The following is a 23175-nucleotide window of genomic DNA, read 5'->3' as shown; positions in this document are numbered from 1 at the left end:
TATGTGTAATGGAACCTATTATTTATTAATTATGACTCTAGCAGAGTTTAGTTGTCTCTTAAATCATTTCCTTATGCTGAGGGCTTTATTTGAAGAAAGCCAGTAAATTGCATTGATGTCATTCATCCCCAGCAGTTTTTATGGCTCAGCTGGCTCTCCCTAAAGAGCTGCTCTCAAAGGGGTGCTTAGTTAAGCTGATTGTCTGCTGCTGGGTCTCCTGTTTGATGTTGCACTATCTGAAGAGCTTTTTCACGGGTAGCAGGCTATTTGCTTGAAACGACATTGGCTTTCAGTTAGAAAATTTCAGGTGTGTGTTTTATCCCCATTTCAGAGAGGAAACATGATGGAGAAACTAGTCAAGATCTGGGGTTTTTTGCTGATCTTTCTCTCACTGCTGGATTTTCAATTAAAGCAGTTGGCTGTGCTTGCCATAGTCTTTCTACCACTCCATTTATGGTTCTTTCATCCATTTCTTTCCTTCATCTCAAACCCCCTTATTTCAATTAATTTATCCCTTAGTGCATACGAATGAGGGCACTCTGACAGAAAATTGCAGGCAACTAGTGACACAGTTTTGAGTTTGTGCCAAACCAGCCTTCAAACAGAAATGGGGCAAGCCTAAACTCCCTGGGGGAGACAGGAGACACTACCCATGGATGCTGCCTGCTGCCCATGTCCCTTCCCTCGGGCTGCAAATTCTGGCCACGCTGCTTGAAGCAGCAGCCCAAGGTGTTCCTCTGAATATTTTTTCATACCTAGCACTGTCATGTGGGGGGACCCCAGCTGCATTTGTTGCAGATTTCTGACTACAGCTGAAAAACCTACAAGCCTGTTTCAGAAGTCAAGGTTTAATTTAAGCACTGTTTTTAACTGTAGAGGGTGGCCACCTTAACAGCGTCGCTGTGGGGTATAAACTCTGGTAACATGTTTGAGAAATGGACTATTATTCTTTACTTCTCTGGGTCTTTGACTTTTATAGGAGTATCTTGGGGTGGGAAACAAAGGTGGACCTGGGATTTAAAGGGAGCCCAAAATCTGAGAGCAGCTCCATCTCACCTGACTTTTTGGTCTCAATTGAGTGCCCGGTCACATATCACGGCATATCCTGGGCAATGCAATACTCAGCTAGCGTCCTGGAAAGGATACAAGAATTTTATAATTGTCTGCTCATGCCCCCTCAGGAGCTCACTGAGAGCTGTCTTGATGGACCAGGCTCCATTCAAGATGCCACAGTGGTCACTGCAGCCTTTTGTAATATGGCTGCTCCGCATGCTCTTTGTTTTCTTGCATAAAAATATAATTCAAAGTCTGAGGGCTTACTGCTGGGGTACACAGTGAAGTATCAGAGGCTTGGGGGTTGATCCCCTATTGGATATCACACAGAAATTTAACTTAAACCACCCATATTTCTTGCAGGCCTTCCTAGTGGGCAGGCTGTAGAGAATTCTGGAGAACTGAGCGATGGGGAGGGGAAGGGGGGAAGCTATGGAAGTTTCTTTCAAGTCCCTTAGTGAAGCTATTCTACTTTGTGGAAATTGTACCTTCTCTTCCTGTAAATGCCTTAATCTCTTATTTTTAGCCACAAAGAATTTAATCTGCCACTGTGCTGCTTTTCTTCATGTTCCTACATTACTCTAATATCCCTCCAGAATCCTGTGACTTTGATTAATCTAAATAATTATCATTTACAGCATTTTGTATGACTCATGACTTACTTCCTTTTTCAGTTTGCTGATGAAACAGCACTGGCCCAAGGTTGGTCAACTGTTAGCATTTTGCCATGTTGAAAATTAACGCAGCCCATACCATCCTGCAAATTAACTTTTATTATAGTAGCTGGTGTCCAGCAGCTGATATCATGTGTCACAGTGCAAATTTCTACTGCAGAGGAGGAAAGCAGTGATTATAATCAGTTGTGTTCATCTTGTCTTGCATGGGCAAACTGCCACTGAAACTCATGACTAGTGATTTGCACGGGACAGTCATACCTGCTGCTGAAAAGTGGTTGCTGAAATAAGCAGATTTGAATGCACTGCCTTGCAAATAGCATCACTGATCTTTAACTTTCCATTGCAACCCATAATTCCGGTTCTTTTCTTAGTGATATCCTGCAAAGAACTATTCCAAAGACTCTATAAAAATGAAAATCTGCCCCTTAGTCTGTGGCAACACTCAAGGAATTGCTTTGTAAAGAATTTCTGGAGTAGGAGAGTGGTTTAATCTTTATGTTTTAGTGGAGTTTTAAGTATCAAAGAGGAAAAAAACCCGTCACCCTGTGGAAACATGTAATTTTTTTTTATTGATGAGCTAAATGATGGCAAGCAAAATTTCACCACATCTCATTTTAACAGTGATTTGCCTCAGTAAATCATTTTCTCACAATTCCATGCTTTAGGAGCAAAACAGTGATGAGTTCAGCTTGTATCCCTGGAGTCAGATTTCTGACTGCCAGAAGTGTCCCCCATCCTCTATCATTTCTCATCAGCTGAGGAGGTGTAAAACATGGAACATTTATTAAAAAATACATATATATAATTTATTAGACATAATGGGCCACAAAAAAAAAAGTATCACTGAATTTGTGTCTCAGATCACAGGTGAAAGATTTTGTCTCTAAGCTTCAAGTCAGCTATACTGCTGAGGGCAGCTGTTCTGGATCCAGGCAGGGACAAGAAATCTGTCCTACTAGATGAATGCAGTCCAGCTATGGTTATGTGAATTTGGAAGAGCGACACTGTGGATGTGCCAGAATTATTATGCATTTACATTAGTGTTATTGAAAGCAAAACCTGCCTCATTATCATTCTAGAAAGAAGGACTATCACTGGTGATAATTAGTGCAGAGATACTTGCTTCTCTTGGAATCTAATTTTCAGTGTGTGGTGGTCCTGTACAGTAATGACTATCATCTGATAAATTACTTAATTGCTGAGGGGAAGGGGTGTTAAACATAGTATACAAAGCTTAAGGAACAGCAATTACACTAACCCCCCCCTAATTATGTAAACAAGATGCATAAAAGCATGGTGTTTGAGGTATTAGCAACCGATGTGGTCATGAGCTGTGATTTCCAAATAAATGCCAGGGAAATGAGCATTCCCAGCTTATGTCTGAACTATTCATAAAAGAGAGAGAGTTCAGGCAAGTTAAAGACTAATTTATGAAATCTAAAACATTGTACTATTATGTGGGAATGAAACAAGTCCCTTTAAATGAAGGTTCCCTTTGTATTGGCAGCACTGACAGCCATTTCAGATTAATATGGATAAAATGGACGCGCTTCCAGACACATCTGTTTAGGTTCCTAACTGCTTTTGTGTACATGGTTTTAAATGCAATTTTAAATCAAATTACATCACATTGTCTCACTTGGTGGGCCCAAACTTCAAGCTGGTGAGCATACAGTGATACTAAGCCTTGTGTTTTTTCCCATGCTAGATCCTAATTAAAAGCCTTAATGTATTAACTACAGATTAAATTATTTCATATACCTGCCAGCTGAATTACAATGTTTTTCCCCAGTGAGCTTTCTTTGAGGTAAGGCAGTACTCACTTAGCAAGTGTGCAGCTTCTTATCTAAGAGGGCAATGCCTGTTTAAATTTTTTAAAGCTTAGTAGGAAATGCAGTAATAAAACTCATAGTAACTAATAAATGCATACACACACACTGTTCTCTATGGGATATTTTTCTTTGTGTGGGAAGCAAGATAAAGAGGATACATTATACTAATAAAAGCTATTTAAAGAGTCAGCAGAGTAAAGGGTGAAAAATATACCTCATTATCAAACCAGAAAAAAACTTTCCATCATCACAGTAGTTTTCAACAAGGAGAAATCTTGAGTTTTACTAATGTTTAAAAAGAATATAGAAATGCCTACAGTAGCAAGTAGCTAGACTAACAAGAATTTTTTAACCTTTTTCCCTCCCCTCTAAAAGTGGGAGGGAAGTCTGATGAGAAAAACAGTGATGACGAATGGTATTTACTGCTCTCTCACAGACCCAGGATGCTGCACTGGAGCACAAGGAGCACCCGGTACAGGTCCTGCTGTGCCAGCCAGAGGGACTCTACCATGATTTCAGCAAGACCTGGAGTGAGTTCAAAGGCTTCAGTAACCTCCTTTAAGTGCAGGAACATGATCTTGCACAGAGCAGCCTTCTCCTGCAGCAGCATATGTATCTGCTTTAGCTGAGCTCTTCTTTGTCAATATTCATCAGTGGGTGCAGGCAAATAAACAAAGGCTAAGCAAAAAATGTCCAACCTTTATTTCAGTGCCCACACAGCTGCTGGATGTATGATGTGAATGACTGTGTGCTCTGGTGGGGCAATAAGTTCCTTTCATTTGGGAAAATAACTTGTTTCTTTACTCCTATGTGTCTTCAAATAGGATTAGCACCAAAACTGCTACAAAGCCTATTATATAAAAGCACTGGAAAATATAGGTTTTAATGTTAAAGGCATTTCCTTGATTTTTATCAAGGTTTCTTTCTTCCAGCTTTTTCAAGACTCTTCTTTTTTAAATCTAAAGCAATATTCAGATGATTAGAAATCGGTTTATATTGAAGGAGGAATTTTTAAATCTCCTTGGTTTCAAGTTATCAGGTAGCTTGAATATCCTCCCTTCTGATATATGTTAGTAGACACCTGTTCTAGGTGTTACTTTTGTACTGACAATTAAACTGGGTTCCTCAACTGATCTCATAATAGTAATTTTGCACCCTTCTAGTGTGAATTAATCTAAGCAGTACTAAAGTAAAACTGTGTAGTATGAATCACAATAAGTTCTAATTCTCACAGAACTACTTAAAGCTACAAACACCTGAAAAAAGTAAATATGTCACTGAAGTAGAGCTCACCGCTTTTTGCTTTTCAGTTTTGGTTGTTATTATTTAAACTGAGATGAAAAAAAGATTACAGACTGTATTCTGCAGTCATGCTGATGGAAAGCTGCTCTTGATCTCCAGGTATACAATAAAGAAGATCTTTCCAAACCTATTGTAATGGAGCTGACAGAGAATCAGCCAACTCTTTATTGCTTCATTTCTGAACAGACACCTGTAGTTAATAATTCTCTCCCCAACAGAGAGAATTATGCCTTTGAATGCGACAGTGAGCACTCAGTAGCACTTAGGATTTAGTTTTTCTTCTTTAAAAAACTAATTTTTTTTCTTTTCTTTTTTTTTTTTTTTTTTTTCCAGTTTATTGCTTTCTCATTTCAGCATGAAAGCATTAGGGAGAGGCGTGCTGAGTCTCTTCTGCAAAGGGTAGGATCCGGACCTCAGAGCCATAAAACACCCTCAAACTATTTACTGCTGAAAACCTTGGCCCCATGAAGAAACCATTGACAAACAGCTCAGATGGTTCCATGGAGAGAAAAGAGGTAGGATGTATCTTAAGCACTTGAGAAAGGTAAATCAGAGGAAAATAAAATAGTCACAGCTCTTGCAGGCTTCCTCCTGTTCACAAAGAGACATTTTTGCAAGTTGTGTGGTGATTTTCCTTCCCTGGCTGGGAAATCCTACGCTGGAAGGAGGGGAGAGCCTTCCCTGACTCACTGCGCTTTCTCCTGCTTTGCCCTTGTGATCGTGTGTGCACAGCCAGCAAATGCTGGACGTGGCTCTGTTCTTGGCGCTTGTTAGCTGGATTACCACCGAGCTCCTTTCAGCCCAGATTTTCCTATGAGTAGGAGTGACTGTCTTAACTGAAGAGTAACATAATGCAGGAAATGCAAATAAGTTTTCTGAGGATGCCAGCGAAAACCTGAGGATCCAGCCGAGTCCCTCCTTCTGGGCACCCAGGGAACTTCCCATTCCCATTATCCAGGGAAATTCCTATTGCCAGTGCAAGTCACAGCCTATGCTGGGAGGAGGAATGCTTGGATTCAGGGAGGGTGTCTGTCCCAGTGCTGTGCAGAGCTATGGGCAGCTTACCGCTGGGGCCATGGGCTGAGAGGTACAGAGCAAGAGGAGCAGGGCACGGGAAGGGGCACAGTGCTGCGTACATCATTGGGTGGGAATGGGGAGGTGGCTATGGGGAGGGGGAGAGCAGGAGTGAGCAGAGGGCTCCCACCACATCACCTGGTCTGCTGAGGTGCTGGGGCTGGTGACAGAACCCTCCTTCCCTGCCTCTTCCAGTAAATCCATCCCACTGCCTTTTCTGTACAGCATGATCTGTGGTGAAAATAGTGTATTTTATTCTAAGGAGCAATACTGAATTGTATCCTTTGAGCACTATGTGAGAAATTTGTTGGTCACATGGTCTCTATTGTACACCAGCTAATGTACAAAAAAATTAAAAAATATCCAGCTATCTGGCCTCTCAGGTGGGAGCATACAGTATTAATAGAGCTTTGAAATGCATCACTGTACTCAGCAACAACATAATAGCATTATTTTTCTCCTTCAGACATCCAAAACTATAAAATAATGACTATTTTGTTTTCCAGCTGATGGAATGAATCTCAGTAGCACTGGAGTATATGCTCCATAAAGCACACCAAAGCATGACTTCAAGATTTTTGCAACTGCTGAATTACTGTGACAGCTCTTTCTCTATTTTGTTACATTCAAACTAAGCAGATGTAAAAAGAAATTGCGATACATAGCTAAATACATACATAGCAGTGGTATAGGTTATTAGTAACATTCCTTCGCTGTTGTCAAACCTATTCCTATTCTCTTTCAAACACTTGTATAGTCATGCTCAAAACATGATTAGGACTTTGTCTTTCTGTGTGTTTTTTTCTGCTAAATTTCCATTTAACAGTCAGTCAATGTTCAAGAAAAATGCTTATTTTCCTAATCAACAGGCATGGGACTCTGCCTTGTCTCAGAGATCGTATTAGATGTGTTTGGTCTGTACAACGTCCCCTTTACTAGTAATGCAGATTTTGCAGTCTGTACTTCAGTCTCTGCCATTTCCTCAGTTTTAGTAATGAACAAAACCCAAAAGGAGGTTGTTGGGGCAGGAACTGCACATCTTGTATCTCCACAGAGAGTGTTTGTAGAGCTGAAGGTGAAAACAGAAGAGATCAGGAAGCAAAGACCACATTTACAGAGGTGTCTGATTTGTGAGATTTTAATAAGTGTCAAATTACCTAAGTCTATTGATAGCCTGCTTTTCCAGGCACTTTCAAAAAGTGTCTGGGCACCTATCTCAGTCCTTGGACATTCCTCTCTATTTATTAAGGTAAATATCTTTGAAAATCTGGCTCCACCTCTCATTTTCAAAATGATTGAAGACGAGATGGTTCATGGTTCACGCAAATTGTTCTCAGAATCACATAGTTTGGCATTGCCTAACGTTGAGACTCTTCCCCTTCTTGTGTGCCAGGTGCCAGGATCCCACCATGCAGTGCTCAGCAGGATAGGTCACCAAGAAAAGGATGTGCAGAATTTGGCCCATTGTGTGGGTAGCTGTCTAGAATGGGAAGACTGAAAAACAGGAAAATAAGTGAAAAGTGCACACATAAATGCCCAACGTAGTGTATTGGCCAGAAACAGGTGTCTCATTCTATGCAGAATCTGGGGCCAGATCCCAATCTCTGCTGCCTTCTGCCTTTGGAGCAATAAATTTGGGTGAGTGCATTTTGTAATATTAGAAGTTGCCCAAAATTTAATTAATTTGAATAAAGAAAAAAAAAATAGTATAATTTCCATAAATGCTGCAGGTTGAGAAGACACCAAGATGTGAACCACCCCTGGTTTCAGGTTTGCAAACCAAAAACTTGCCCAGTATTTTGTGCAATCAAAACCACACCCCTTTCCCTTCAGTTCTGATTTATTAACTAGAAAGCTGTCATATCATTCCCTCTCTCCATGGTTGCTAGTACTATCTACAGTTTGAGATAGCATAAAAGAAAGCTTGCTGTGCCAAAGATGGCAGTGATTATCTTTTTCATTTTTTAACATGGTTATCATTTTCATATTTCTGTGTTTTCCAGTTCTGAAATGAATCATACGAGGAAAAAAATAAAACCTTCATATTAAATTGATCTCAGAACATGAAGAAAAAAACATCCACCACACCCTGTGATTAATTCATTAATCCCTTTCAAAACAAGTAATCTAATTAGCTTGCAAACAAGAACATGATGCATACGTGGCTCTTCAAATAGTGTTGACATACTGAATAGTTCAGATTCCTGTGATACACAGCCTTTCACTTGCTGCTTCCAGTTCCAGTAAGACCCAAGACCAGAATGTTTTTGCTTTCGAAGGTCACTTGATGCTCAGTATGCAATGAGCTTGTGGTCCAAGGCTGGGACATAAAGAACACATCTATTCAAAGAAAGCTGAAATTTCAAGTGCCTCTAACTGGCAGCCCTAAACACTGTTGACTAAAAATTATGCAGATGGTAGAAGATGTGAGCGTGTCATTTGGCCTCTTCATAAACACTAAAACTCAATCAAAAGTTCAATAGTTCATGCCATATACATGTATTTGTACACATGGAGAAAGAGAACCGAGGGAAGCAGGCTGCCGGGTGAAGAATGCAAGGGGAGAGAGGTGAGCTGCAGCACAGGAGAGCCCACAGAGCAGCAGTAAGGGTAATTAAGGGTAACAGCTCTGGGGGCAGGGGCAGGAACTGGAGCTGAATTTCATGTGCACCTACCATCCAACTGAAAGGCAATACAGAAAAAGTACCCAATAAAAACATTGCCATTCTATTTTTAATGACACCGTTAGCTTTTAAAATTTCAGAAAGATCAACCAGGATAAACAGGCTGGTTTAAATCTCGTATTTTAGTACCTTTTGTCCTTAGGTGACGGTTTGATTTTTTTCCCCCTGTGTATGTCTGACTTTGCTGTCATGTCACAAAATCTCAGAAATGGGACTGAGGTGAGCCTGTGGTAACCATCAAAGTCTCAGTCAAGGAACCCAAATTCTCAGTCCTTTCAGCTAAAGGAGGTGCTGCTGTGCTGAATTAATCCTTGTCATCACCCAACAGAGAGAACTTTAATTTCTCATACTGACTTCTTGACATTTTGCTAACATTTTTTTGGCACAGACTCTTACATAACTGGAATATATTTTTTTTTTCATAGTTCAACCCAGAAGATAATTTAGATGCTAGCTACGTTGCTCGTTACTTTGTTTATTTCAGAAATCTGTAGGGAACACAATCAGTTACTGAGAATTAAATTCTCCCACTGACTGCTGAAAAAAGAGGAAAGGTATAAATGCTACAGTAAAGACAAGGAAGGTGAATGATCTATCACATCTACCCATGTCTGATGAAGCATCTTCTGTCATGCCTAATACTTGGTCAGTGGCTGGGGTGGGTGGAGAGTAGCATGGGAAAATACATAGACACCTTATGGGTTGTGAAATGGTTCTTGCATTGGTTCCCTGCACATGAGCTGAATCAGAAAGCTGTTATGGGGCGGCCTTGTAGAAGATTATGGGAAAGGCCAGAGATTCGGGTTCATGTGCATCCAGTCACGCTAATAAAACAGAAGGGAGGTTCATGAGTGCATTGATGGTTGTGAATGACCAATGTAAGAGTAAATCACAAACGGATGGAATTTGTCCTATAGAAGCTGCCCAGTAAGAAACTTCTTGAACTTCCAAGAACATGGTCTGGAAGCAATCAGAGCACTCAATATGTGTGAAACGCAGGGCTGGTAAACAGCACTGTTTGTCAAAAACCAAAACTTCTGTCCTTCGGGTAATCCTGAAGTTCCAAATATTTTCTTCCACTGCTGGGCTGGAACAAAAATAGAAGTAGAAATACCAGATTTTTAATGAAAAACTAGTTTTGTAAGATTGAATTGCATTCCAGATGTACCATTTTTACTCAAAGAAGTACAAGAATAATCATGTCCAACCAAAAGGTATTGAATGTAGGGAAGCAAAATGCTTTGCTCTTTTCTCCCCTACAAGGTGTGGAGAGAAGTATGTTCTCACTGAACAGTCAGTCTCACTCAGACCGATATTTCTCAACAGAAAATTTGTTCCTTTTGCATTGCTGTGACAAAACCTAGTCAGAGATTTCATGTATACCCTGTTCAGATATATTTTCATACCAATGAGTAACATTGGAAGCCTGGCAGAAGAAAAATTGGTGTGATCATCTGACTAAGGAGATTATGAAGAAATACAGACAAAACCCAGTGTTACATCCTTGGAAGATCTACAAGGCCTAGCAGTTTTTTCAGGGTGCTTGTATGTCCATCATCAATGCAGTTATTGGGGATGTTTAAGTTACAGATAAGTGCCCTGGATCTGAGGCACTGGGGCTGAGGTTGAGTGGAAAAGTGAACACAAAAGAGTTTTAGCCTCTGCAGGTGCAGACTCCTTCAGAGCCTTATCACATCTCTGTGTTGTGCCCCCAGGGCTTTCAGCCTGGAGTCAGCAGTTAGCAGCCCAGTCTCAGCCTCCCATGAAAGCACCAAGGCTGTTGCTGGCCTGAAGTGACTTCGAAAATGTCGTGAAGCTGCATTTTCTTGACACTGCACATGAGCTAAGAAATCCTGTCAATGGGAAAACTGGAGACATCTCCGCATCCAGCACATGGCTAAGCTTCAAGGTACGGTCTCCCAGGCGATGTACTGTCATTTCTACTTATGTTCCCCTGTGAGCAAGGCCAGTCTTTTCATGACCATTGTGCAGAGCAGGAAAGAGGAGCCATGTACAGTTAGACATATAGCTCTCACCAAGGTAATGAAAGCTACTTACAAGTTAGATCATAGAGGACCTGACTGATTTGCCTAAAACAGAACAGAAAGACTGTGGTAGAAGACAAACTTCAGTTTGCATGATTTGTACCTAATGCCAAGAAAACCAGCATCTCAAATAGGTTATGCGTTTTCGCACTAATACAGTCACATCCAGCCAGATCACAGCACAAGCAAGGCAAAGTTAGTCTGCAGAAAGATGGACATACTCTTAGTCTGTTTAGCCAAGTGTTTTCTGTTTCAAGCTTCTATGTAAATTCAATTATATGTTATATTTAGTCTTCTTACATACTTTTTTTCTGCTCTACATTAAATATTTTGATTCTTTTCTTTTAAGCACGCAGGTTTGGAATCTGGTATAATGGAAAGAGCAGATACTGCAGCAATATTTGACATGGGCAGACACAGGTGGGAGCCTTCTTACTTATCTTTGACCCATTCCCATACCTCAAAAGTGTTTTAAAAGGTAAAATTCCGCCAGTTTTTACAAGCTGTATAAATAGCCATACTATTTTTCCAAAGTGAAATCTGCTCAGCAGTTCCTCTTGTTGCACAAGACTATCCTTTTTGACTTAGAAGAACAACTTATTTGATGTTTTGCAAATTACCTGGTCCCTAAAGGTTTGTCATCTAAAAGGCAGATGTACAGAACACAAATTATACTGAGAAATGTATAAGCATAGTGAGATCACTTGAATTCCTTTTTCTAATCATATAAAGTGGGCCCAGAAATTTCAATGTGGGTAAGAGGCTGTTCCTGTAAAGCCATAATCTCAGGAACAAGCTCTTTTTTTTTTTTTTTTTTCCCTAGACTAAGGGTTATTAATATACCATAGCATGAAAGAAGCTATTGTCTCCCACTTAGTTCACTTCAAAAAATACTGGCTAGTCAGAAGTATTTGGAAAAAGCACAGTCGGTTCCTGCGCTTCCTAAGTCACATTTTTCCCCAAAGTGAAAATAGAAAGATTGGTTTATAGAACATTTGCAGTTTGTTTTTCTATGCACCTCTGGTTTTATAGCCCACTATTTTATGATGTTCCATAAAACTAACCCAGAAGCATCCCACCATGTTCTTCTTATTATCCAATAGTCTAACCCTCCAGCCTTTTTCCAGGCAATACTCTTAGTGAAATTCTTGGGAATTTCAATTGAGTAAAGACTAGCTTCATACTATAGGATTGGGCTTCAAGACCTTCTTAGCTAATTTAACTTTTTCATTTGCTTCAGCAGTTTTAATTTCAGGCATGCCCTACTGCAACCAAATATGATGACAACGTTTTTCAGAAGACCGTACTAGCTTTGCTCCATTACTTTGCTTTCCCTAAATTTTTGCTTTGCACCATTGTACCCCATGTAACTCAGCTCATACTTTACTGCCTTTTGCTATTGATAGACACTACTTAACAACTCTTCCCACACATTTGGTAAAAAATGAAAACCAGTTAGCAGTGCCAAATAAATCAGGAAATGTTCTTAAAAAGTAACAACCAGGAAAATACTGGAATAACTCTTTAGTTATTGTAATAAAGGTTTCTTTCCAAGTTCCAAAAGTCCTCTGAATGGTCTTGAGGACTGTCCATTTTCTTTTTCTCTTTTGATTGTTTTGAATCAAAAAGATGTAACGTACAGTCTCCAAACTACAACATTTCCTTCTGTAAAACCATTCTTTTACATACATTTTTTTGAGAAACAATTCTTATGGCTCAGGAGGGGGATAAATTCACTTTTAGAAAGAGATGTCTGTCAGATTTCCCAGGTCCTGCTGTCACAGTGCTGTGAAGCTCAGCCCTTGTGGTACCGTTTCCCTTCCGCTGGGGTTTGGCAGCAGACTGGGCTGAGGAGGTGACCACCTCATGTGTTATTAGAAACAAGGTTTGGATCACACTCGGCTGGATTTGGACAGGCCAGTCACGTGGCACTGTGGGACACCCACACAATCTGAATTTCCAGTATGGAGCAGACCTTACCCTGTTCCTGATACAATTCCAGCCAGGGTCAAACCACCACACTCCTTTTATTCCATTCTGGTCCGAATGTCGCACAGAGCTGACATATTCCACAATGAAATGAGACATCATTTCACTAATTGCTGGAGATCAGAATGGGAAATTATACCCAATAAGCTTGACTGAGAAGTTTTTAAAAATACAAATTTGAGCCCAATTTGAGAATCATTGAAAAAGCAGATTTATCTCATTGCTCATTGCAATCAGAGATGATTCTTGGTAAGTGCTTAACTAAAGCAAAGCACAAATTCCTTCACCTTCCAGGAAAGCCAGTTTTCTGTGAGACCCAACCTGCACATAATAATACAGCAAGAACCTCAGAAGTATTTGGCTGTCCGGTTCCCTCTGATATACAGTTTCTTGTGTTGGGCTTCCCTGTCAGCATGCAGGGACTTGGAAACCTTTCAGAAGCACTGTGCCAGGCTGTAATCTTGCTTTCCAGCGCAAAACTCCATGAGACATGCTGCTTCCCAAACAAGCCTGGTGATCACTGGCCACAGCTGCTGCAATGCCCCCCGCCCCCCATCCCGATCCTGCTTTGCACTCCCCAAAACCTTGTAAGAAGACACCTTGCCTACGTGCTCCACAGGCTCCCTCCCCCCTTGCATGCAGCCATGTGTGCTATACAACCAAAGCCCACGTTTGCTGGATCCTGAGGCACAGTGACTTGAAAAAGGGGTTCAAAAAGGCAAGATTCTAATTGTACCAAGGCAGAAATTTTTTTCCCTCTCTTTCCAGCCTGTTAGAAATACCAAGGAGTTTATCTTCAGAGTTCCCAGAGCCTTTGAGGTTTTTTTTGTACAGATGGATGAAATTCCTCTTTTCATGTGAGGATATCTGGCTAATATGGAAGCAACCTGAAGAAATTTATGTTTCCTATCCATAAAAATTAATTATAAGCCTTGATCATGACCTGTTAATGCCGTACAGTAGGTGGCTAATTTTGCCTATCATCTAGTGAGGTAAAGCACTGTTAGGCTGTAATGAATGCACCCAACAAGGCTTAGCTGCTCTCTAAGCAAGTGAACGTGACATCTCACATCGGCCGCTATCATGTTATTGCCATGTGAAAAGATCCTTACCTGCTGCGGGTTGCACTGGTCAGCTGGATGGGTCAACTAAAGACCTGTATGATATCCTTAGTGAAACAGTAGCACCGGTCCATTTTTCCGCAAATTTACTGAATTCATTGCCATCTTTTGCACAGGAGCTGCCTTCCTGCCGATGAGGAAATTAGTGATTCAGCAGCTTAATAAAGCAAAGAACTGTTTAATAAGGCAAGGAACTGTTCTGAACCATTTTGATCTCTTCTGAATTGGATGGCTTAAATATTTGGAATAATACCTGAGCTTGAGCATGAGTCTTTTCCCAGATGCAAGCTACATTTTCTTTGTTTCACAAGCTGCTGATTTTCTGAGTAACTGTTTGTAGTATCTCAAGAAATACCCCAAGGATGGACAGGTAATAGGATGTTTCCTTGCTGCCCCTTCGCTTCAACCTCTTGCATGCTTGTTTCAGATGAGTTGCCAGGAAAGGGTGCCAGGAAAGTTGTTCTATCTAATTTTATCTGTAAATAGCCCACCTGAAGAAATTCTGCCGAGGGTGTGCCTATACAATTAAAAGTCTTTGCCTAGCTACAGAGTCACTAAAAGCAAGAATGAGAGGATAGGGAGAATATCAGGTTAGAAAGGAACAGTGAATGATCGGGAAGACACGAGAGAGATGATGCTCTTCTGGTTAATGCCATTTCACCCAGAGTCCTATGAACATGGCATTTACTTAGAGGTATTAGCTGCATCTCTGTGCATGTTAGTTCAGTCTCCTTTACATCTGTAGCATTTAACCTCAGATTTCGTTGTTGTGCTGAACAGATAAATAAACATTTAAAAGACCTGGTAGAAAACATTATTTTAAGCTGCAAAAAGCCCGCATAAAGCCTTAAGACAAACAAGCAAGAAATATTTCTGTCTGGGCCCCGTGTCAAGCTGACACACAGCATCTTGTGGGAGGCTTGCCTTTCAGAGCTACTGTCAGATTTCTGCTCTCCAGGCAAAAGAATTTGGGATCATTTAGAAGATGATTTAGATAGTTTCTAGAGAGACAATACAAACACATTACAGCCACTGCCCAAGCAAGTGATGGAGCACTCTGAATGTGCCATTGGGGGAATCTGCATGTCCCAGCCTTTATGTCTGACTGGGGTGGGGGACGGGGAGATACCACGATGTGTGCTTGTCTGGGTACCAGCAGAATCTTTCAAATGCATAGGAAAGATTCAGATATGTTCAAAATCCTCGTTATTAGTTAGAAGATTATTCACCAAACAAAAGAAAAAATAAATTCAAGCATTCTCACACATTCTTTGTAAATGCTCTAGCCCCACAATATAGCCTATTTGTAGTTGAGTTTCTCCCGATCTCTCTTGTTGAAATTATTCCATAATTCAGTATTCATTGAAAGACAAATTTGTTATTAAACATAACTATATTCCAATGGAAAATACAAAACAGAGAGACTTCGATTTCAGAAACTTGCTTCAGGGAACACTTTGTATAAAAATCTTAAGTATCTGCCATCTGAATATCTGCCTCTCCAGAAAGAAAAAAGCAGCTTTACAGTCAGATTCCGGTGTCTGGTTCATCTCCCATCTCCCATGGCCCTGTGAGTGCAAGGCTTTTCTCATGTATGTGCTCTAAGAATGCCAGCATCTAGGTGATAATGAGACATGAAAGAACGACAGCTTGGTACATCTCACCAGGGTGGTTATGAGTGAGATGCTGGTTTACTTCCAGCCATGGCTGAAGGATCTTTATTCACTTGAGGTCTTTGAAGAAGAAAGTGTGGGTATGTACAGCATTTAAAATCTCCAAAGTTAGCTGGAAATCTGAGGACCTAAATTTTGAAACAAAGTGCAGTTACAGATGAAGGATTAATTACAGAGATTATATGTTCACCATGCCAGATGAATTGCTTCACTTTAAATACTTCACGTGTATTTCTAAGTAACTGCATGTTCCCTCCAGAGAGTATTATCTGACTGACTTTGGTTTTCAAATGCAATAAATCCCGTAGGTTCAATAACTGCAGCTGCTAAGCAATCCTGTTTTATCCATTCTAACTAAACATTGCACAAGTCAGAGAAATAGCCAAGGAAGTCATTCAGCTAATCAGTTCCCAGTGGTAAGGACACTTATGCTAACATAAAGGCTCCTCATCAAGCTTTAAAGATCTGTTTTTATGGCAATATGTCCAAAACTGATTCCCTGTCCCATGGAAAGTAAAGCATCATCTTGTGATTTCAATTACCTTACACTGTCACAGCGACCTCCTCCTTAGGCTGCACCTCTGCCTTCTGTGAGAAGTGGGGGAGGTTTAGGTGAATCAGTTTGGAAGACAGTGAGGTTAGATGAATGTCGATCTCTTTATGAAGATACTTATTTTAACTGTTGAACACAATATCTTTGTAAAAAAGATTCTTGGTTTTGGGAGGTAAAATAATTTGATTGCATGTAAAATGCTGATTTTTCAGCAAATTCTTAAATTATACTTCAGTCCCAGTTGTATTCCCTGGACAAATCTTTAAGCCAAGCAGAGGAATTATAAAATACTTAAGAAAACATTTCTGGCAAATGAAATACTGACATGGTGAGTTTATTCTCGAGTACCTCCATAAAAACAGCATGGATATTGTCCCAGTTTAATTTTTTCTCAAATAACTTTTTCAATAAAGCTTAGTAAAGTAACAAATGCAATTATTACTACAGAAATAAGGTCATGGCTGATATGGTGTTCCTCTTGAAATCAGTGGATGGATACAATCTACCCAGTCTGTGTCTAGTGTTTCACATTATTTCTTTGTGCTTCTGTGAAAGCTGACCACCTCACCTGCCCAGGTAGGTTCCAGATATCTTCTAAACTATAACAACTTGCATGTTGAAATGATTAACTGAACACAACATGAATAAAATCCCCAGTGATGACTGATCTACATTAAAATACTGACTGATCCCTACATTTAGTCTCAAAAGCAGATGCTCATGAATGCATGTAAAATGGGTGTAAATTTGATAGACAAAAGGTGGTTCAGTGCTTATCAGAAGCTGAGGAGTGTCAGAAATCGAAATATCTTGCTAAGCACAGGTGCAGTGACCTTTTTGCACCTCCAAATACTGCTCTATTGCTTTGTACCTTAAGCAGCACAAGTTGCCTGAAACAGAGAGTGTGCAGGACTCTCAATAACACCCTGTTATTGCTGGGTACATTATTATGGACTACCCTAGAGAGGTGAAGGATATAATCTTTACCCTTTCCTTTTGTTTCATACACATTTATGCTATTATATTTTTACTCCAGCTGGGACATCTGTTAAAGACTGAGGAGACAGAAATGGAAGAGGAAATGGCTTGCTAACTCTAGATCTGTGTCTGCCAACTGGACAGGCTTAAAGATCTAATGAGAGTTAACATGTGGATGCAAAATTTTTGTGAAGTTTGCTTCTTCAAGAAAACTCGCACTCAGCCACTAACAGACTTGTGCATATAGAAAACCTTCCTCAACTTTTATTTTTCACAGGAAAGAGCAAAGTAGAGTAGAGCATCCTCATTTATACAAGAGGGAAAAAAAACGAGAATGAGATAGAAGATAAGAAAGATGCTGTTTTTACTGAAAACTTCCTCTAACTCTGAATGAAGAGGACAAGAAAGCTCTTAGCACCCACTTCTAGCTCTGGGTCTCAATGCAATAAGTGGCAATCCACACCAAACCAGACCAAGCTGTTTAAATACTCAGCATTGTACCTCACCTGGAACCTCTAATATTCTTTGCCAAATATAAATGGCGTTCATTTCCTACCATTATTACTGCTGGGTAGATAGGAAAGCACAGCCTCCAACAGTCATAGCTGCTAGCCAGGGTATTACACTTCTCCTGTAAGGAGTCTGGTCTCACAATGGCAATGTCTGCGTCTATGCAGTTATTTCTTATTGTCACTTTTATATTTGCTTCCACAGCAGTGCTGCCCTTCTATCCCACTTACGTTCTTGCAGATTTCTTCTGTAATGTCATCTTGATAGCAATTGCAAAAATGCAAACATAAATTGCTGGAGTTCACAGTTCGGTCTGGACTATAAGGAGCCAGATATTTTATCTAATGAGTTCATGCACAGCACTATAAGGCACTATGCCTCCGTGGTGCGGAGCCTCTGTATCGGCTTGCCTTTTATTTTGACAAAATTAGACAAAACAGAGTATTGTTACCTCAGCAACTATATCTATGCAGATTGCAAGTGGCTTATCGTGTGACTTGGCGTGTTGTTTTTTTCTTTGCCCTTTGCTTGTACAAGCACTTTGTGCCTCCCACAACAGTGCCCTGTTCTGGCAAGAGCTCCCAGGCACTCCAGAGTCTTGGCAAACAAAACCAGTCACAGGAATGTTAAATATTGAATCACTTCCCATTTGGTAGAAAATGGTGATGCATTCTTCAGCAGTTCTTTCTTATACTTACTACTTTTCTACTTCAGTTTTATAGGTCTCCTGAAGAAATGCTTCCAGCAAACATGTGGAGGAGGTTCAATGTGTTGTTTGATGGTGTCCTAACAGTTTAAGGAATAAATAAGAGGAAAATAATGATACAAAACTGAAGCACTTTGCAAAAGAAAATGAAATATTTTTTTAATATCAACAGAGCAGGTGCAAAAGATTTGTTTCCTTCTGTTTTATGAAATCAAATAAACTTCATGGCTATTGAAATAGTAGGGAATGACTTCACAATTCACAGACTGTTTGGATATTATAGCAATACAAAGCGCAGGAAGGAGGGTACAGAAAGAAGCTTAGGTAGAAATCCAGTTGTTTTGCATCCAAAATTTTGCTCTGGAGAGCACCCAAAAAACCCAGAAGAGCAACGTGGCTTGCTAAGGTCAGTAAGAATTATTATTTGGAGAACACATGTACTATCAGGAGCCAGTGGCCAGGGGAGTTAGGAGCGGGAATTACATATTTAAATGTGGGGAAAGGCTAGCAGAGATAAGAGAAATACCAGCTCTGTTGAGGAATCCAAGAGGGAGGGGGAAACGGTTGGCAAAGGGAGGAGAGGAGACAGAGTGGGAGCTGCTGCTGCAAAGCTGACCCAGAGGGTACTGGCATTATTCACAGCAAGGTTGAGAATTAAGATGATCATACTTTAATGCATTTTCTCAGAGGAAATGTCAGAAGACTAATTTTATTTTTTCCCTTTTATTCTGAAAATATCAGAATGTTTTCTGATATGCAAACTTTAACTTTATTGCATAGTCATTTTAACTTTTATTCTATGCTTATTTCAGTATCCCATTTACATCACATGTCTAAAGAGTTAATACTGGGTTATGCAGGATGTTTGAAAGTTGAAAAGAAAGGAAGATTATCTTTACAAAATGGCATTTTATCTTTCACAAGGGCATATCAGTGGGAATTCACTTCAGGTTCCTTAAAAAGATTTGAACTGATATAAGTAAAATAAAACCTAAACTGGGAATTTTATCCAAAGATTAGACAGCTGAGTCTCTATTACCACTGTCAGGTTACAAAGACTGTGAATTATGTCAAATAGAGATAAATTACTTTCAGCATTAAATGAGGTTAAATGAGGCAGAAGCAAATATTCAGGAAGCCTCTGAAAATGGGCAGAAGGAGACCTTCTTCAGAGTTCAGGCAGGTAGCTGTCAGTGTACCTGTACCTGCCAGCAAAGTCTTGGCAGTGAATTCTGCTCTGAACACCACATACCTTCCAGATCCATAATCCATTTCCATAACCCGAAAGCAGGGAAAGCTACTCCTTCAACCCCAGAACACTAAGGAGAATTTCATCAAGTGATCCAAGATAAAGGTGATGGAAATCCATGCTGAGCTTTGTCTTTAAAAGAAAAAAAGAAACAAAAAGGTCAAAACCTTTGAACCTGCACGATATTCTCACTAGCCCTGAACACTGTTTTACCCTTTTGAGCTGACAGACTGTTCATGCCATATGCTCTCTGCATGTAGACAAAGTGGTGTTGACCTACTGAGTGCATAAACAACAAACTGCTGAAAGATCAGCCGAGGGAGTACCGTGCCCCTCGCCTTCTGGAGCAGACGATGCTGTGTTACGGACCTCGGAAGAGAGCAAGCTCCCATCTGTGCAAGCAGGACCACTCCTGAATTCATTTACAAAGGTTTGTTGGAGCACAGGATCAATGCTATTTCCTTGGATTTGCAAGCAGAGGGTTCTGAGCAAGCACCAGTGATGCAGACAAACTGGCCCTACAGGGGCTTCACCAATGAAGCAACTTCAGATGTTAAGCCCATTATAATAAAGGCACTGTATCCCAGATGGCAGACTTTGCATATGGACATGAAAAATACCACAAATGAAATTATAACCAATGCAAGGAAAATCTGTGAAGAAACATCCTTTGAGACTTTTGAGTAAGAAAAAGTAGCACGGTCTAAAAGCACTCAATGTCTAGAAAGTTCTGAATATGAGCTTGTTTGGAATTCAAGCTTTTTTATTGTGTGGTACATTTTCAAATTCAGACAAAATGGTTCTTTAGCTTCAGCTTGCTTGGATGCTGCAGCAAACTGAGCAAAAGTAGAATTTATTAAGCAACTTCAGGTTTTTTACACAGTTATAGGGAAAATATGTATCTGCCCAGCTTCCTAGATGTTTCGTCAAGATATGACAGGGCTTATCAGTGATAATGTCAATTTGTTCTTGAAATGACAGACTAGAGATTAAAATATTGCTTCCCATCGCATAAATGCAACTCGTAACAGCCTCCTGCTGGGAAATCATAGGTCAATGATAGGTTGATAAACCTTAGTATTTTAAAAATAATATATTGGGTCTGGCTGAGCCCCACAGCAGCCCTCATAGTGGCGTGCTTGTATTGGTAGCTAGGAAGGTGTCGATAACACGCCAGTGGTTTGGCTACTGCTGAGCAGCGCTGGCGCAGCATCAGGGCTGTCCCCCCAACCTCCGCCCCCACCTCCCACCAGCAGGCTGGGGTGGGCAAGATCTTGGGAGGGGACACAGCCAGGACAGCCGACCCAAACTGACCAAAGGGATATTCCATGCCATGTGACATCTGTTCAGATACAAAAGCTAAGAGAAAGGAGGAGGAAGGGGGGCATTCGTTATTTATGTTTGTCTTCCAGAGCAACCGCTATGTGTACTGGAGCCCTGCTTCCCGGGAAGTGGCCAAACACTGCCTGCCAATGGAAGTAGAGAATAACATGTTTTGTTTTCGTTTGCTTTTGTGCACATGACTTTTGTTATTGATTCACTAAACTGCCTTTATCTTGACCCACAAGTTTTTTTCCATCTTCTTTTCTGCCCCTCTGTTCTGCAGAGGATGGGAGTGATAGAGCAGCTTGGTGGGCACCTGGTGTCCAGCCAAGGTCAACCCACCGCAAAGAAATTTTTAAAAAGTTCATTAAGAGCACGATATGACACAGCTGGCTGGAACAGTTGGGGTCCAGAACATGGGCTATATCCTTAACTTGAGTTTTGACTGTCAGATGTAGTGGTGTTACCACTGCTCCTCTCACGGCAACATGTTAGGTTTTCAGAGAAGGGATCAGAGTTAGAAGAGACCCATTTAAACCAGTCATGTGGCAATTAGTGGGGTGTCACCTTCAAGAATAAAAAGTGCAATGTTGGGGAAAATGCTGCTGCTACAAAATACAGCTGTCCTGAGCACCTTGAGTGCTGAACTCACTCCTTCGGCATGGGAAAGCAGGCAAGGAGAGAAAGAGATCGTGGCATTATTATGACGACTCATTATTTCTCCAGTTCTAACTCCCCTCAGGGCATCTCCTGGTGATTCTTCTCCCTCTCATCATTCTTCCCACACAAGACCTTCTGAAATATCATGTCAAACAGTTTGTAGTGCTGATACCAACACAGGTTTTATGTTTGGCAGCTGCTAGGAGCTTCTCCATTAACTGGAGCCTATAAGGAGCCACCGGTTCACATTAAGTTAGGAGGAGAGAACTGGACTGCATGAGCAATTTTACACCAGCAGCATGAACTACATCATCAGTTCCACAAGTTATTTAGAAAAGGTTCTTCTAATGAGCTAAGCTGTCCGGCTTTTTTTTGGCTGTTTAAATCCTCCCATATGTACAGAATAAAAGATTTGTGAATAGAGAGTGACAGGCTCCTGGCAAAAGCACTCTGAAAAGCAAAACAACCTTTCAACCTCAAAGAAAATGTAAAGCTGGAGCAATTCTGTCACCTAGCAAAAAAAGCCATGACAAGGCTAGGGCTCGAGGGGTGATTGGGAAGATTTATTCACCTCCTTAGATGCAGTTAAGCCTGCTAACAGTATACTAGATCTGTTGAAGGACAAGCCTGGATGGCACATAGAGGATACAGAATAACATAATGCAATTATTTTACATTAGTCTTTCGTGAAGATAAAAACATTTGGACCAAACAAGTGACGTATGCTGATACTTACGAGCTGTACCAACCGAAGCTGCTGCTGACTGGGTGACCCATGCCTTGGCAGAGGTTCTGCACATCACGGTCAGTCAACACCCCGTGAGGTGCTGCAGCTGCCTGAAGGGATTTGGAAGACGGGACTGATTTATGTGGCAGGGGGCAATCATGACTTTGGTGGCTGGGAGGAAACACAGAGCTGGCAATCTAGCAGGGATGTTTTAGACTCTCTTCCCTGTGCCTATGATGTTGATGTACTTAAGCCTAGCAATTATCGGTCAGCACCTGAGAATGCATAAATAAAATATAACCTGTTCTTCATCCACACCTCAAAACTTAATTTTTCATTCTGCGCATAGTATGATCCATGCCCATAGGTCTGTGGGGCTTTCTCTGCTTAGCATATGACTGACAGCACATGGGGTTTTTTTCTCTACACATGTATTTTTCATGCCATTTCAACTGTAGAAAAGTCACTTTCTGCTGCAAACAGAGAGGATTATGCTGTTAACTTTAAAGATTGTCCTAGAGAGTTTTTCATTTGTGCAAGAGTGGAATACAATCTGTTCAAGAATCCAATCAAACCATGGCAGAAAACCAGGTCCAAATGTAATTTAAAAGGAGATAAAGCATTTTATTTTAATTATAGCAGGAGCAGAAAGGAAGTGAGAAATACAGAGCCGTTCCATTGGGCACATGATATTCATGTGAGCAGCTTTTGATTGTGTTACTGATTTCAGCAGATGACAGAGGAGATCTATAAATGACTTTTCAGTTTGCTATCAAAGGAGACTAATACTACTGGGCCAGGCCTATACTATGCTATTTAAAAAATGGGGTCAAGGACTCTGAGAAAGATCTGCTTTATTCACCCACAGCAATGTATTTACACTGAGCCCACACAGCCAGTGAAGTCATTGCATGGCCCAGCATCCCCAGCTGTTCCAGATGTAGGCTGCCTGGGGTGTACCATGCCTCCCATCTATGTAGTAAAGTGTGTTTCTCATGAAAACAGGGGAGGGAGAAGAA

The sequence above is a fragment of the Falco punctatus genome (genome assembly GCF_963210335.1).
Source record: "Falco punctatus genome assembly, chromosome: 4".
Lineage (NCBI taxonomy): Eukaryota > Metazoa > Chordata > Aves > Falconiformes > Falconidae > Falco > Falco punctatus.
Note: the sequence above shows the minus strand (reverse complement) of the source record.